Genomic DNA, 14,050 nt, shown 5'->3' on the forward strand with positions numbered 1-14,050 from the left:
TCGGGCAGTGTTTGGGGTGGTTTGGGGGTTTGGTTTCTTTTTTTTTTTTTTTTTTTCATTATTTTTAAGTTGCAGTCTTTTAGCACACAAAGACTAGTCATGGTGAGGACAGAAGTATGGTATCTAACCTGTCTTATTTACCTGTGCTCTTCAAAGCGTTCGAGTGACGGGAGGTTTCTGAGCTGAAGGCCTCCCCGCGCAGGGACAGCATGGGGACTGGTGGCCCATTTGAGATGCTGAGCGTGAAGCCTTCGTGTAGGGGTAAGAAGTTACCCCAGCACGTGCAGACTCTCACCCCAAATCTTTCAGTGAGAGGGAGGAGACGTTTGCAGCAAAGCAAATCGCTAGGGTTGGTTATGAGAGGAGAAAAAAGAACAGCGGGAGTGAGGGGATTTCAGCGGCAGGGGCCTGGGATTCCGGTTTGGGTCATTGCACTGGGAGCTCCCTGAATTTTTCCTCCTTGTTGTTAGCCTTGCAAGTAGGTGTGACTTACCGTGCACGTAGCAAGCTTGAGGAAGACACTGCTGCCTTGCTGGAAGTTAGGCTGTCTGGTGGCTGAGTTGCCAGACGAGGTGAGGGAGCAGAGCAGGCCCATGGTGGCTAGACAAAAATGGTGAGGAGTGTGGCAGGAAAGGGTAATGATCTCCCTCCTATGAGTTCTCAGCTTTTTAAGATGTTTTCTGTTGGCTAAACAAGACAATCTATCAGCTGTCAAAGCTTATGAGAAAAAACCCTCAGGGCTTTTTTGCTTGCTGTGTAGTACTAATGTGGCTGAGGGCTGCTAAATAAGTTAATTATTAGTTATGCTGGGGCTCCTGGAGTAGCCTATACTTCCTAAAATGTGCATCGGTACAGGAGTTGTGCAAATCACAGGACTATAAGGAAGGAGACTGGGGATTAATTCTACCCTAGGCTTTCTGTTCTGGCTGAAGATGGGTGCAAAGCAGACCATGAAGCTCCGTGCGCTCAGTCAGACCCTGTGCTGTGATCTGCCAGGTGCGGGAAGTGAGAATACGCGTGCACTTCAGAAATTTTGAAAGGGTATAAGTTACTCAAAGTGTGTGTGCGTGAAGGGGTTTCAATTTCTGCGTGTAAACCCGTGGTACGGTGAGCCTCTCCTCACAGGCACCTCCTGCGCCTCAGCTCGCTTCTGCAGGGCCTGCAGGGAAGGGCCAGCTCTGGCCGTTTCGCTGGATGCAAAAAGAAAAACACAGGGCGTTTGGGTTAAGACCAAGAGCTGAGTCGAGGGTCGACTAGGCTTTTAGCTGTGTCTGAAGGTAAGAGCAAGACTAATCTCTGGAAATACCAGTTTACTAACTCAAGTTCAGACCTTTTTTGAGTCTACAGAAACAGCATCTTGCGCTCTGTGTTCAGAAAGTAATTCTCTGTATAATTTTCAGTCAATGTCCACTACAATCTAGTCATTACCTGGTCTAAAAGGGCCACTTCAGACCCTCCGAACTCAATAAAAGATACGTTACACGAAATATCAACTGTAATCTGAATATGCTGGGGAAAACTGGACTGTCAATCTTTTTTCTGTGTTTTTTCTTAGTTTGATTAGGTGATAAAGGTCTGAACCCAGCAGCTGCAGGAACGTTTCACTGGTATTGACGGCATTATTTTTTGCATGAAAGAGGTTGCTGTCTCTTCTCGGGGCTGGGTTTCACGGGGTGCCATGTTTGCGATGCAGCGGATGCATATTAGGTGTGGAGGCTCCTCGCTCTCTATCTGTGCCTCTGGAAGAAGCATGTTAGGAAACAGGGGCTGGAAAAAGCTTCATGGATCAAGAAGTCGTATTGCCATTCCTGTTTCATAAACTTCAGCTCAAACTTTACGATAGTTAGGATTTTTGTCTTGACTGCTTTACTTGGATAACTCTTCTGGAATGCCATTATCCTGATGGCTAGAAACCTCCTCTAGTTTCCAGTCTCAGAGAATTCAGTTTACTTGCGTTTCTTCATTTACCTACTCTAACCTTTAGCTTAAACTCTTCTTTTAAAACCCTGGTGTTTACCCTGTCGTGTATTTATAGAGAACAGTCATACCCTCTGCTGAGTTTTTCTAAGTTTCTTCTCACGGAACAGTCTCTTCATTCCTCTGGTGGTAACTTTTTCCTATACATGTTTCAGTCTCACTTAGCTTTTAAAAATATGAATAACCAGAGCTGTACTGAGCATTCCAAATATTTTGACAAAGATTAATGTTTTGCAGTCTCTCCTGGAAATGCCTGGCTTGATTCTCCCTAGCTTCTCATTTACTCTTTTTGCACTCGCATCACTTTGGTGGCTCATCCTGTGACTGGTGACTAATAAGCCCAGGTTTCTTTTCTCTGTGACATCTGAAGCTGAGGAGCTCATAGCTTCTAGCAAAATTCCCTGTTATTAGTCCTCTAGTGAGCTGAAAGGTATGGAGAGCTGAATGTATAGGAGTTGGCTCTGTCATGTTAGTGACCTAGATGAAGTTGCTCATTTTGCTTGTAGCAAGTTTCTAGAACTTCTCAGTTACTTTATTTGTAAATTTAGGGGAAAGAGAGGGATTATAGTTGTCGGCTGTCTTCTCTAGGGGTGAAGTTAGTAAACTGCCTTGTAAAGGAGGGAACCGAGAACTCGGGACCTCCGGAACTGCAGCACAGTTACAGAGAATCACTGAGAGAAGGCAGTGGCCCGCTCCCATGTGCACGGCGAGCTGTACGAGAGGCGGAGAGGTGCCCGACAGGAGGAACTGAAGCCGTATAAAGCCTCCCACAGAGGTGGCCTCTTTGACTGCCTTTTACAAACAAGTCTCTGAGCATCTTCTGAGCTGCAAGGAAATTTCAGAGAAATTTTAATTGCCGCAGTTTATGAAGGTTTGTGATTGAGGACAAAGTATTTTTCATTTTGTGTCTATCTTCCAATGAAACACAGGAAGATAAATAGAGGTATTAGCCTCTGGGTACAGCCTGCAGTTGTTTGTTACAGTACCCTTTGAACTTGAACAGAATGGAGAAAAAGCTGAACTGGTGAATATTAATGAGTTTGGCCTATGCTCCTCTGGAATACTGGGAGACACAGCCACCGGAGCAGAAGAGAAGAGGCAGCAGGTGGGCAGGAAGTTTGATAAAGAGAATGAAAAAGGGAGATTTATGAAAACGCCCTTCTGTATTGAAGTTATCTTTTCAGGGGTGTATCAGTAGGCACTTACCAACCAACATCACCTTCGACTGGGGCATCCGTGCAAATTCAGTCATGTTTCTACCAACTTCACCTAGGGCCTTTGTGGACTTCTAATTAGCTGAGAACTCCCTGTGCTGTACTAATGACTGTATCTGCCCTGTAACTTACAAACACGAGGGACAGCAATGACTGAATGTTCATTTAACTTGTTATTGGTGGCTACCTTAATTCCCCAGAACATTATGTCCTGCTACTTCACAGGCATTTGTACAGCACTGTATATTGAAAAGACCTTCAGGTTATAATTTCAACAATAAAGTGCACAGCCGGTGTGGGGGTGGGTGGCAAATGATTGACAACCAGTTAGGATTCAACTGTTTATTGGTTGGTTTGTTTTTTATTAAAATATTCAAGGTCAGAACCATTTTATTTTTTCGAAGACTAACACAGTATCTGAAGACTTTCAGTTCTATGGGGAAGGAGGTGTGGAAGATGAAGGGCAGGTAATTTCAAACACTGAACCTGGCAGGACTGTTGCAAATGATGCTGTAGTGTATGATGTAAATGATAGGAAGTGGAAACATTTTGAAGGGTTATTGATTTTAATTCTCAAGCTCATCATTTTGTTAAAACTAAGATACAAAGGACTTTCCTGAACAGGGTGTATGTACTTTTTCTGCCAATCTGAAATGTTATACGTAGCTTTCCAATGAGGAAACTAGAGAACTGTGCTTTTATTGACATGTCTCTACAGAGACAGACAAACAGCCTACTCATTTTCTCCTAAGAATATGAAGAGTAGGCAATAAGTTTTGTGACTAAGGAATTCTAAAAATGTGATATTAAAATGCCATTGACTGGGTAAATATCTCAAAGTTTTATCTGCCATAAAGTTCTGATTGTGTTCTTTGTCTTTGGTCTAGTGCCGCTGCTTCTTCATGTTGTCATTAATTACCTTCATAACTACTCCTTCCATAGTTTTTACAGCCAATTTCAAATTTCAGTTCATAAATTTGAGACAGACTATTGCCCCTAATTTCTGGTTCTGTGTTCTCAGAGGTTTTTCAGATGAACTCAGAGACATGCCTCACAAACATTGCAGCATTTTGAAACAAGAATCACTCTAGACAATTTCATTTTTTCTCATTGTTCCTCTTTTTATTTTTCCTATTTGTAAACTCACTGATAGCTAGAAAAGTGAAAGAACCTGTAGAATCAAAGCAACGAGCAGTGTGCCTGCATGTAGAACTCCAGGACAGCTATTTTTGTTAGATTGAAAATGTTTACTGGAATCAAAGCACTCTGCCTTAATTGACCTTGTGTTATCTAACAGCATCGCGAAGCAGACAAGAGCTCCAGAATCTGAGTTTCCATGTGAAAGACTGTATTAGATACAAACTTGAAAAGTTTACTGGGAGAACTGGTGCAAAGAGTGCGTGGAGGCAGGTTTCTCTTTTGCGTCGCGATTTGCTTCTGTCCAGTTGGGTCCCCCCAAGATCCATCTCTGAGAAACCTGGAGGATGAAGTAAAAACGATTGGGGCAGACTGAAAGCACAGTAGGAAATAAATCTTGACGTACAGTTCCACACTAAAATGCTGAAATGTTGTAGGAGCCAAAGACTGTGAAGACACGAAAGGCAAAGCAAGATGAGCAGAAGATGACAAAGTATTTGTGTCAAAGGGAATGTAAATAAAAGCCCCAGATACTTAAGGGCTGCTTACTAGGTAGTTCCTTTAAATAAAAATAGGAATAAACTGGAGAAAAGGATCATGCTTTAAATAAATTATTGGGAGGACAGAAGGGGAGGAGACTTACTTTAGATGATTGCAACAGGAAAATAAAGTGAGAGAAGTTAATGGAATAAAAGTAGTTCATTAATTTGTGGAATATGCAATTCCAGGCAGTTAGTGAAAAGAGATCAGGACTTGTGAGCCACAGGGAGAACATAATCCATAAGGAAGTCTGTGGGAAGGACAGATCACAGTGGGGTTTAATTACTGTAATATTGGTTAGATAACTGGTTACTTCAGTATTTTTGAGGGAATATGTGTTTCTAAACAGGAAAGATGTATTAGTAATCAAGATACTGTGGAAAATGAAGAACTGATGGCTTGATTCTTCATGGATGTTAAGGGTCTACGGTACCTAATGCAGTGAGAGGTGGCAAGGCAGAATGCCTTTGACAGCCAGGTGTGTGCGTGACGCTTAGAGAACAGCCGCAGGGAAGTGCCAGCTGAACGGTTTATGAACCACGGAGGGGAGCAGATCAGGATAGAAAACAGGGATAAAAACAAGGTAATGTTTTTGTAATACACTTGCACCATTGGTTTGTATCGTCCATTCCTTAGAGAGAGTAGTATTTATTACTGAGCCTGTGTATTGCTGTATACTGCACGTATGAACAAAATGCAGAATTAGCTTGGACAACTGCTGCTCCCTTTTCAAACCCAGAAGAGAACTGTGTGCCTAATAACTTCTCTAATTATTCCAAAGCTTCTTACTGGCCTAATAAAACAATTCTGCTCTTACTCTAGACTATTGACGAAGTTTATATGTTTACATACTTAAATATATATACACAATTATTTTGATACTTTTTTTTTCCGAATTCACTATCATAATTTTCCTAAGTTGTGTTTCTTGATACAAGCCCACTTGCTGGATTCTCCAGAAGCTTCTGACAGTAATACAGTTAGTGCCAATTCCGCTTCCTCTTCTCACAAAGTAGATGTTACTGTCTGGTGGTTTCACTCTCGCAGTTGGAACCTAATTCAAATTCCTGACATGGAGCTGGAAGAAGTTCCCTAAACCTTTCATTACAAGTTTCCGAAAGCAGCCGTTTGTTTCTGCCTTTAGAAGTGTGTCATGTAATAGGAATTTTTACTTTAAATATATTATGGTTTAGATAGTATTAAAACACTATTAATAACAGGCAAACTTGCAGTTTCATTCTTTTCAATTAGAATAAATGTGAATTGTGTAAAATAAAATTTTAAAAGGCAGTGAAATGAATCAATCCCTACATTTTAATAGTCGTTAGAGAGGGTATTCATTACTGTATTTTTAAGAGAATAGTATGCAATCTTATGTGCTACTTAGGAGATTATAGACAGCAGCATAAAGATCTGGCTTGGAGAGAGTTATGAAAGGTGATTTGTGGGGAATAGAAGTTTACTGATTTAGTGCTGATGGCTGATACTCAGAGTGATAGATAAGAAGATGGGAACAGATGATTTCTGGAGTGTAGTAGCTGTCCTCTCACCAGAATGAAATTGTTGTCGGTGGTATCCCTCGAGGCTTGGAAACGTCTGTCGTCTTGGGCTTCAAGTGATGTTTAGTGTCTGACTTTAAGCAAAGGTTCTTAAGCTTGTCCCAAATCAAGCCGAGTAGATCTCCCTTGCAGACTTGAACCTCTTCTGTTCCGAGTTAGTGTCCTGTCACACAGGTTGGACAGGCAGCTGACCTTGCTCTTTACCCAGAAAAATTCAAGAAAAAGACTTCACTAAAACCACCACCACTGTCTAAATTGTCTTTTCTGAAAGGAAATTAACTTGTTCTTGTCCTAATGCAATCTTCAGGGTCACTAGATCTATCCACACCCCGGCAGACCTGGGAGCGGCGTGGTGCCGTGTGTCTGGCAGGAGGCTGCTGTGCTTGCGGCTCCTCACGTGCATCGTGGAAATGCTTGCCCTTGTTTCTGCCATGCAGCCCTCCCTCAGGCAAATGAAGTTGCTGTTAGAAGTACAACGCTTGAGAATCATCTTTCTATCAAATAGCTTACTTGGCTCAAGGTTAGCACAATGAAATTTTGCTTCCAACAAAGCCCATCGACAAAACCTTTGTCCGTCTCTCTTTTGTTAGCCTGCAGCATTTTCCATTTAAATCAGCAACTTGAACTGGTACCAGGTGAACCCCAGAACTCGCTATTTGATACGGTTCTTCCGAAACCGAGCAATAGGGATGGGCGTGTGGGGGGGGCACACTCAGACAACAGAGTTGTTTATTGCTTTGCTGAGCTCCCAGCAATACCTCGGAGAAGTTCTTGGTGGTACCAGTGGGTTTTTCCCTCCCCTGTGTGAAAGACGGTGAAATACCTAACACAAGTAGCCAGGGAAGTCCAATTTTTTTCAGTACTGTGAGACAGATGCTGGTTTTGGACGACCTCCAGTGGACCGCTCTCTGGAGTCACATCCGTAATTCTTAAAACTGGCAATTACAGCAGTAAGCCACAGTATATCAATTAATGCTTGAAGAGTTGCTCAGGAAAATCCTTCATACAAAATGTTCTTTTGCTTATTAACTGAAAGGATAATTTTTCTGTGTTTAATTAAGACAAATACATGTATTAGGAATAATGCTAAGTATTCATTTATTTTCCCTTTTGGTTTTAATTATAGCATGTGCAGAAGCTTATAATAGAAATATTCACCTGATAATGCTTTTTTCTCCTTTCTCTGCTTTCAGTCCAAAAGAACTGAAAAGTTCTTTTCCTTGTCTGAAGTAGGCACTTCAAGTGACCTGGGTCAGATTCTCATCTTCAGCAAACCTCATAGCTCCTGTGAAATCAATAGACTCACGTGAGTTTATTCTGAGAATCCAGCATTAAAATGTATCCTCAAAATCAGATTTTTTTTCATTTAAAAGAAAGATGATGGTGAAATATATACTTCTTTTCTTCGGACTTTTCCTTCGTGCATGAGTTTAGACCTTGTTGAGTGTCTTCCTTTGGAACAAAGCCGTATTGCAAAATCATTTGGTAGAAACTGTACCACTTTGGGGTTTAGGGTTTCGATTCTTCTCACTTACACACCCATTAGAGAAAGTCTAGGAGGTTTAGTTTTGACTCTTGTTTCGGATCAAAACCAAGCTCCAGCTCTTGCTGAGGAGCACGCTGGCGGGCCTGCATTCTGCCGCAGAGGTGCTCCGTGGGGTTGCTTGCTATTTTTGACGTGCCGTGGTTCAGGTCTCCTACGTGGCCCTCATCTCCCTCTCAATTCCTGCGCCTGGGCTGGGTGCTTGGGGTGGAAAGAACAACTCGCGGAGTCTTGGCTTTTCTTGCCGTGGGACCAGAGCTGCGAGGTGCACTCTAGGCTCTGCCGTCGTTGTGTATGCGCTTACCCGACGAGAAGTTGCAGCAGCCTAAATTTAGGGTAAAGCCATTAGTAAAATCAGTCTGATTAGGCCAGGCATACAGCAGGCGATTTTTTCTCCCCGCAGTCTTCAGGAAGACCAGAGTCCAATCTCCAGGGCCTAATTCTCACTTGCACAAAGGCCATATTGCATGTCGGGAACACCAGTTTTATCTGCCTGATTTTAAAAGACGATGAATTGATTTTTTTCCTGGTAAAATATATTTTATAGTTTTTTGTATCTTCTGAGAAGTCCTCTCTAATTCTTTTACCTTCATTTTTCTTTGGCTCTTTGCTCTCAGCAATAATGTCTGCCTCAAAACTCCGGTTTGTCTGCCGTGTATCTGGGGTCACGCTGGGGAGATGACAGAGTCCAGTCAGTCTGCTCCCTCTTTTGGAAGAACTGTCCTTCTTAAAATACGAGTGCAGAAGACCTGTAACACAAAAACAGTTCTCAAAGATGTCTGTCTTTGGTGTTTTAATGATCATGCCATTTGCCATTGCTTTTCTTAGTTCAATACTTCGCTGAAATATTCTTTGATCTTACTGATAGGGTCAGTGTAACAGTGTCAAACCTGTGCTGATACTTTAAGATTTTGCTCTAAGTTTCTCCAGGTGCTATCTACTAGATTTGTTTTTGCCTCTGCACTTGTGTTACCTTTCCTTTATTAATGGATTTTTTTGTAATGTTTTGGGGAAGATCATGTTTTCTGCTGCTTGTTTCTTTTCCACATACTTCCATATATCTTTATCTTGGTTTCTCTGACTAGAAGACACCTCTGTATTTGTTAAGGCATTTGTTGATTCTGTCGCTAAGACTGGACACTTTAATGCTACTTTCTGGTAGTGGATCTCTGTCTAGCAGCGGCAGGTCCGTCTGTACAACAGAATTATTTGACTTGGAAAGGACATCTGGAAGATCTCTAGTCCTGCCTATGCTTAAAGCAGGTCAGACTAGATCAAGTTCCTCAAGGCCTTGTTTAGCGGAGTTTTGAGTATCTCCAAGGATGGAGTGTCTACAACCTGACTGGACTCCTGTTCCAGGGTTTAAAGACTCTAATAATTAACTTTTTTTCCCCTAATCTGTAGTAAGAATTTCACTAGTGTGTATTTAGTTAGACATGTGATATGATATATATCTCTATAGATATCTGCAGTACTACAGTACGCACACATATACGTTCCAGGTACCACAGGCCTTTGTTATCAGAAGGTGCCTGAGACTCCATAGATCCTCTCACTTTCTGGAGCAACCTTAGGAAATTTGCTCCGTAATAGACTGAACACAGAGTTAAAGCTCCACGGCCTTTTTTCCTTCACCCTAGTTCTGGTTGCTAACGCGCTTTTTCTCTGCATCCACCTGAATTAACTCAAAATACCTACTGAAACTGTTTTATCCAATTAATTTGGCCTGAGGCAGGTTAGTATCACTGACTGCCTTTGAAAAGAACTAGCAGAAAGTTGCAGGAGGACCATCCTGCTTGGACAACTGTAGCTGGTAGGAATAGAAGTTTCTACCTGTCGCTTTGGTCTTGGCCCCCTAAAGTTTGTCACCAAGCCCCTCAAGCATAGATAAAATGTAGAGACCTCTGCAGTGCTGCTGGGAAAATGCCATAGCAGCTAGCGCTGCGCCAGAGACTGTGTGTGTGACTGGAAGTTAAATTGTTGTTTCAAAGTTTGGATGAAGCAAAAAAGAATATTCAGTTTTTGTTACAAATGGACAGGACTTTTAAAATCGTTAGCTTTAAAACAGCTATCTGTTCTTCACTGAATTCAGAGAAAGGCTTGCATTAGTTTCATGATGTATGCCCCGTGGTGAGAAAAGCCAAAGAAGCTTTTGTTTGTCAGCAAACCCAAATATTCCGTTCAGTTGCCGAGCTGTGTGAAGCCTAGATCTGAATAATTCTTTAAACATGGACACTTTCAAGTCTTGCATAGCTATAAGGAGTTTCTTCACCTTCTACAAGTCCATTCTCCCACCTCACCACACCTCTCATAAGTGAAAACAAGCAGAGCCTATTGACCAGCACTTCTCGTGCTATACACCTTCATTAATGCCTTCTGCCAAGTTTAAGCATTCTTTATGATTTAAAATATACACTCTATATAGTATTTGTAGGATTTGGGGGGCAATATTAACATTAAAGAACACTCCACTTTGTTAGTCATCCAAAGACCTTAGGATCGTGCACTTTAATAATCTTTGCACAGTAGATTTTGAGAAGTTATCCAACTGTAAATCCTCTTTCTGCAGAAGCTACCTTTGTAATAGATGATTTACAGGTCACCTTTTTTCTTGCTATGAATTTTTCTGGCTGCTTCAACAATTCAGTGTCGATTGATTCAACTATTCATGGAAACAGACAGGGTAGAAAATACTGAAAAACATAACTCCAGATAGCTCTCATTACATACTGAATGTTTTCTATCAGTACATATCAATAGAGAATGTAAATCCAAACGGAGGTTACTCAAAATGTTATACAAGCTTGCTTGAAGTCTGCTCTATCCATGTGATAGTACAAAAACCCTACAAGAGCCTAGATTTCAGCTGCTTTCTGGCAAGAATAACTGTTTTGAAAAGGGGGGGGGGCACTTCTTTCCACGTGTAGCAAAGGAGTTCTGCATCTATGGAGATCCAGTTGTTGAAAATGTGGCCCAATATTAAGTGACTGGAGAGTGACAACACCAGCTTCTCTTCCAGTGATCAATTATATGTGAACAGGGGGTACTTAAAACTTTATGTAGTTCAAACTCTGGTGTCAGATAATTATGTTTTCCACTGCAGACCTGATACGGGAACTGTGGGAAATCGTGTAATGATTCCTAGATGTGTGAAAACTGAGTGAGAGAGAAATGCCTGGCAATCTGCATTTAGAAAATCTGATATGGAAATGAGTATTTCATCATAAGTAATTTAGTATAAGTCTAGCAGAATTTTTGGAATTACTCGTAAGATTATTTCATCATCCCAGCGTTCATGAATCTCATTAGCTTTGTTTATTCCTGCTGCATAAAGAAGTTCAAAAGCTTTTGGATGAGATTTTTCAGTTGTGCTGAATTTTACATTAGAAGTCAGAAGGTGCTGTGGTCCTCCTCTTCCACATTTCGTCTCCAGTTCCATCAGTATCACAGCCACATCCATCTCCTCTAGATACAATTTTTAAGTGACTCTTCTTCAGTCTCTTATTTCTTCAGCTGCACTTCCAAGACTCAGGTTAGTTCTATCCCTTTTATTAAATCTCAGTGTTTCCAAGTTGCTATTCTGTCACTTCTGCCTTCTTGGAAATTTGCTGCAGGACCTGTGCATTTTCATATAACTCCATGGCAGTGATCTCTCCAAAGCATCGTCTGTTAATGTCTACAGTGACAAAAACCACAGAGTCAAGAGAGTATGCTCTGCGGGGAGAAAAGACTACACAGGAACACTCTCTCTGTATTTGCTATCCTGTCTCCTGCTGTCACTTTTTTATTCTTCTAGGCCGTTTACCTGCCCTTTTTTGTTCTGTATTCACCATTTTCTTTTCCTTTTTGTAACTTATTTTCCCCCACTCTCTGAATTTTCCACAGATTTGCAGTGTTTTTACACTATTACTATTCTTTGACTTGTCCCTGTTCATCCTTACTTTTCATAGTTTTTGCCTCACCTCCTCTTTCTAGGGCTTTGGTAATAGCCAACAGCCATAGTTTCTGGAGCACGTTCCTAACAAGGTGTATTTCAAATACTCCCTGATAAAAGGTAATGGTAATGACCCAAAATCTCTTGCAAGATTGCCAGCGCCCAAGTGGACCTACATCAGAGGTTTCAATGTATCCAAAAGCAGAACTGATACACAAGTAGAAATAACTTCATAGGTGTCCTTTCTCAGCAGAACTTTACCATCGCCAACATAGGCTGAACTGGTTAGTGTTATTCTGTTGCTAAAGTTGTGTGCTAAACAAGCAGGCGGAATCCCAGCATGGTGGGGGTTGGAAGGGACCTCTGTGGGTCACCCAGCCCAACCCCCTGCCCAAGCAGGGTCACCCAGAGCAGGCTGCACAGCACCGCGTCCAGGCGGGGCTGGAATATCTCCAGAGAAGGAGACTCCACAGCCTCCCTGGGCAGCCTGGGCCAGGGCTCCGTCACCCTCAGAGAGAAGAAGTTCTTCCTCATCTTCAGCTGGAGCTTCCTCTGCTCCAGTTTGTGCCCTTTGCCCCTTGTCGTGTCGCTGGGCACCACTGAAAAGAGTCTGGCCTCTTCGTCCTGACACCCACCCTTCAGATATTTGTAAGCATTTATAACAATAGAGTACCTTTCATGGATTTTGCTGTGTAAAGCCAAAAACAAGTAAAAGCTGTCATATTTAATTTTTCTGTTTAATACAATACAACTGATGTGAAATCCTTATTAATTTGATTTGTTAAATTGTGTTTTAGAAAAATATGTATTTATTTCTATTATGCTGCATAATTTAAACTCTGTTTTTTAAAAACATACCTAAAAATTCAAATCCAGCTACAAGGCATAGAAAGACAAAAGGCTGCTGCAAAGAGAATGGGTTTTGGTTTTTTATTGAGAAACAAGATAATTGTGTTTGCAGTTGACTTACCGCAAATATTTTAGTTTTGTGAAATGCATCTTTGAATCGCAGTGCATATAGCTGGACTCTTTCATTAGTATTCTGGGTGGCTGGGATGTGCCAGCTAAATACAGGCACCCGATGGGAGTTTGCTGTAGCCATAGCAACTGGGCTGCAGTTTCAGATAGCTGTGTGGTGGAGGTCTGGCGCAGCCGAAGCACAAGGGGCTCAGTAAACGGCTGGCTCGCTAATTAGTCAATGCGTTTCTTAAAAACCAACAGTAAAAATGATTCAGTAAATAGATGAAGAAAACCCTGTGATGATTTTCATTCAGTTTTACGACTGGCGAGTTGCTGGTGGTTTGAAGGCTCCAAGCCTTGCTTCCCGCCGTGCCTACGAAGACTCAGCGGTAGAGCCGATGCCGTTGGGTAGCTGCAGCTACGGGTGGCGTCGCCAACGGCTCCACTGAGCCGTGAGATCACTGTAAATGAGAGACGCGGTGCTGCGATACTAGGTGTGGCGGTCTCTCAAGCCTCTGCTGGTCGACTGGAAGCTCACTGAAATCACTGCAAATCTTAAAATGTTATCTGAGTGTTGTCCTGGTTAGGCTCAAAGCACAGAAGAATGATAAGATACAGCGAAGACAGGAAAGAGACTTCCTTATAACACTCAGCGCAATGCGAGCACCTAATTCCTCGGATTTAATATGGAAGTCCCAGCTGAAATGCAGTTCATTTTCTCAAGCATTGTTTACGCTGAAGTCTGAAATTAAATAATAAATAAATCACCAGAATTAATTACATGGGGTTTTCTCTCTGAACTGGATCTCCACACAAATGCTTATCAAGAGGGAAGAATGAAATAGGCATCATGAAGAAGGCAAAATGGTTATGGCCTACTAAAGAGTGATGGATAAAGAATTAGAAAAATCATGAAAAATCTTTACCCTCTAGTGAAAAATAGATTATGATATGAGTGAGAGTTAGTATGTATCCAAAATCTGTACTGACTCAGAAGGCAAAGCCATAAAAATCATTGGTGATCCATGGAATGATGTGAACAAAATATTCTGGATGCTGGAAAATGTCCCAAGTAATAACAACAAATATTTCAAATACAGAAAATATGATTAAAAAAGGAAGTGTAACTGTTAGCTGAGTCAGCTGTGACAAATACACAAGTGGTTAAGAGTTAAAGGAAAATATG

The 14,050-nt window shown here is 41.6% G+C and overlaps 1 long non-coding RNA gene across 2 annotated transcripts in view; it reads left to right on the plus strand.

Annotated features, from left to right (window-relative positions):
• The window catches only part of LOC142364019 (uncharacterized), a 303,513-nt gene that overhangs the window by 171,415 nt on the left and 118,048 nt on the right, over window positions 1-14,050 (plus strand). The window lies entirely within an intron of this gene.

Source organism: Opisthocomus hoazin, chromosome 23 (genome assembly GCF_030867145.1).
Source record: "Opisthocomus hoazin isolate bOpiHoa1 chromosome 23, bOpiHoa1.hap1, whole genome shotgun sequence".
NCBI classification, from domain to species: Eukaryota; Metazoa; Chordata; class Aves; order Opisthocomiformes; family Opisthocomidae; genus Opisthocomus; species Opisthocomus hoazin.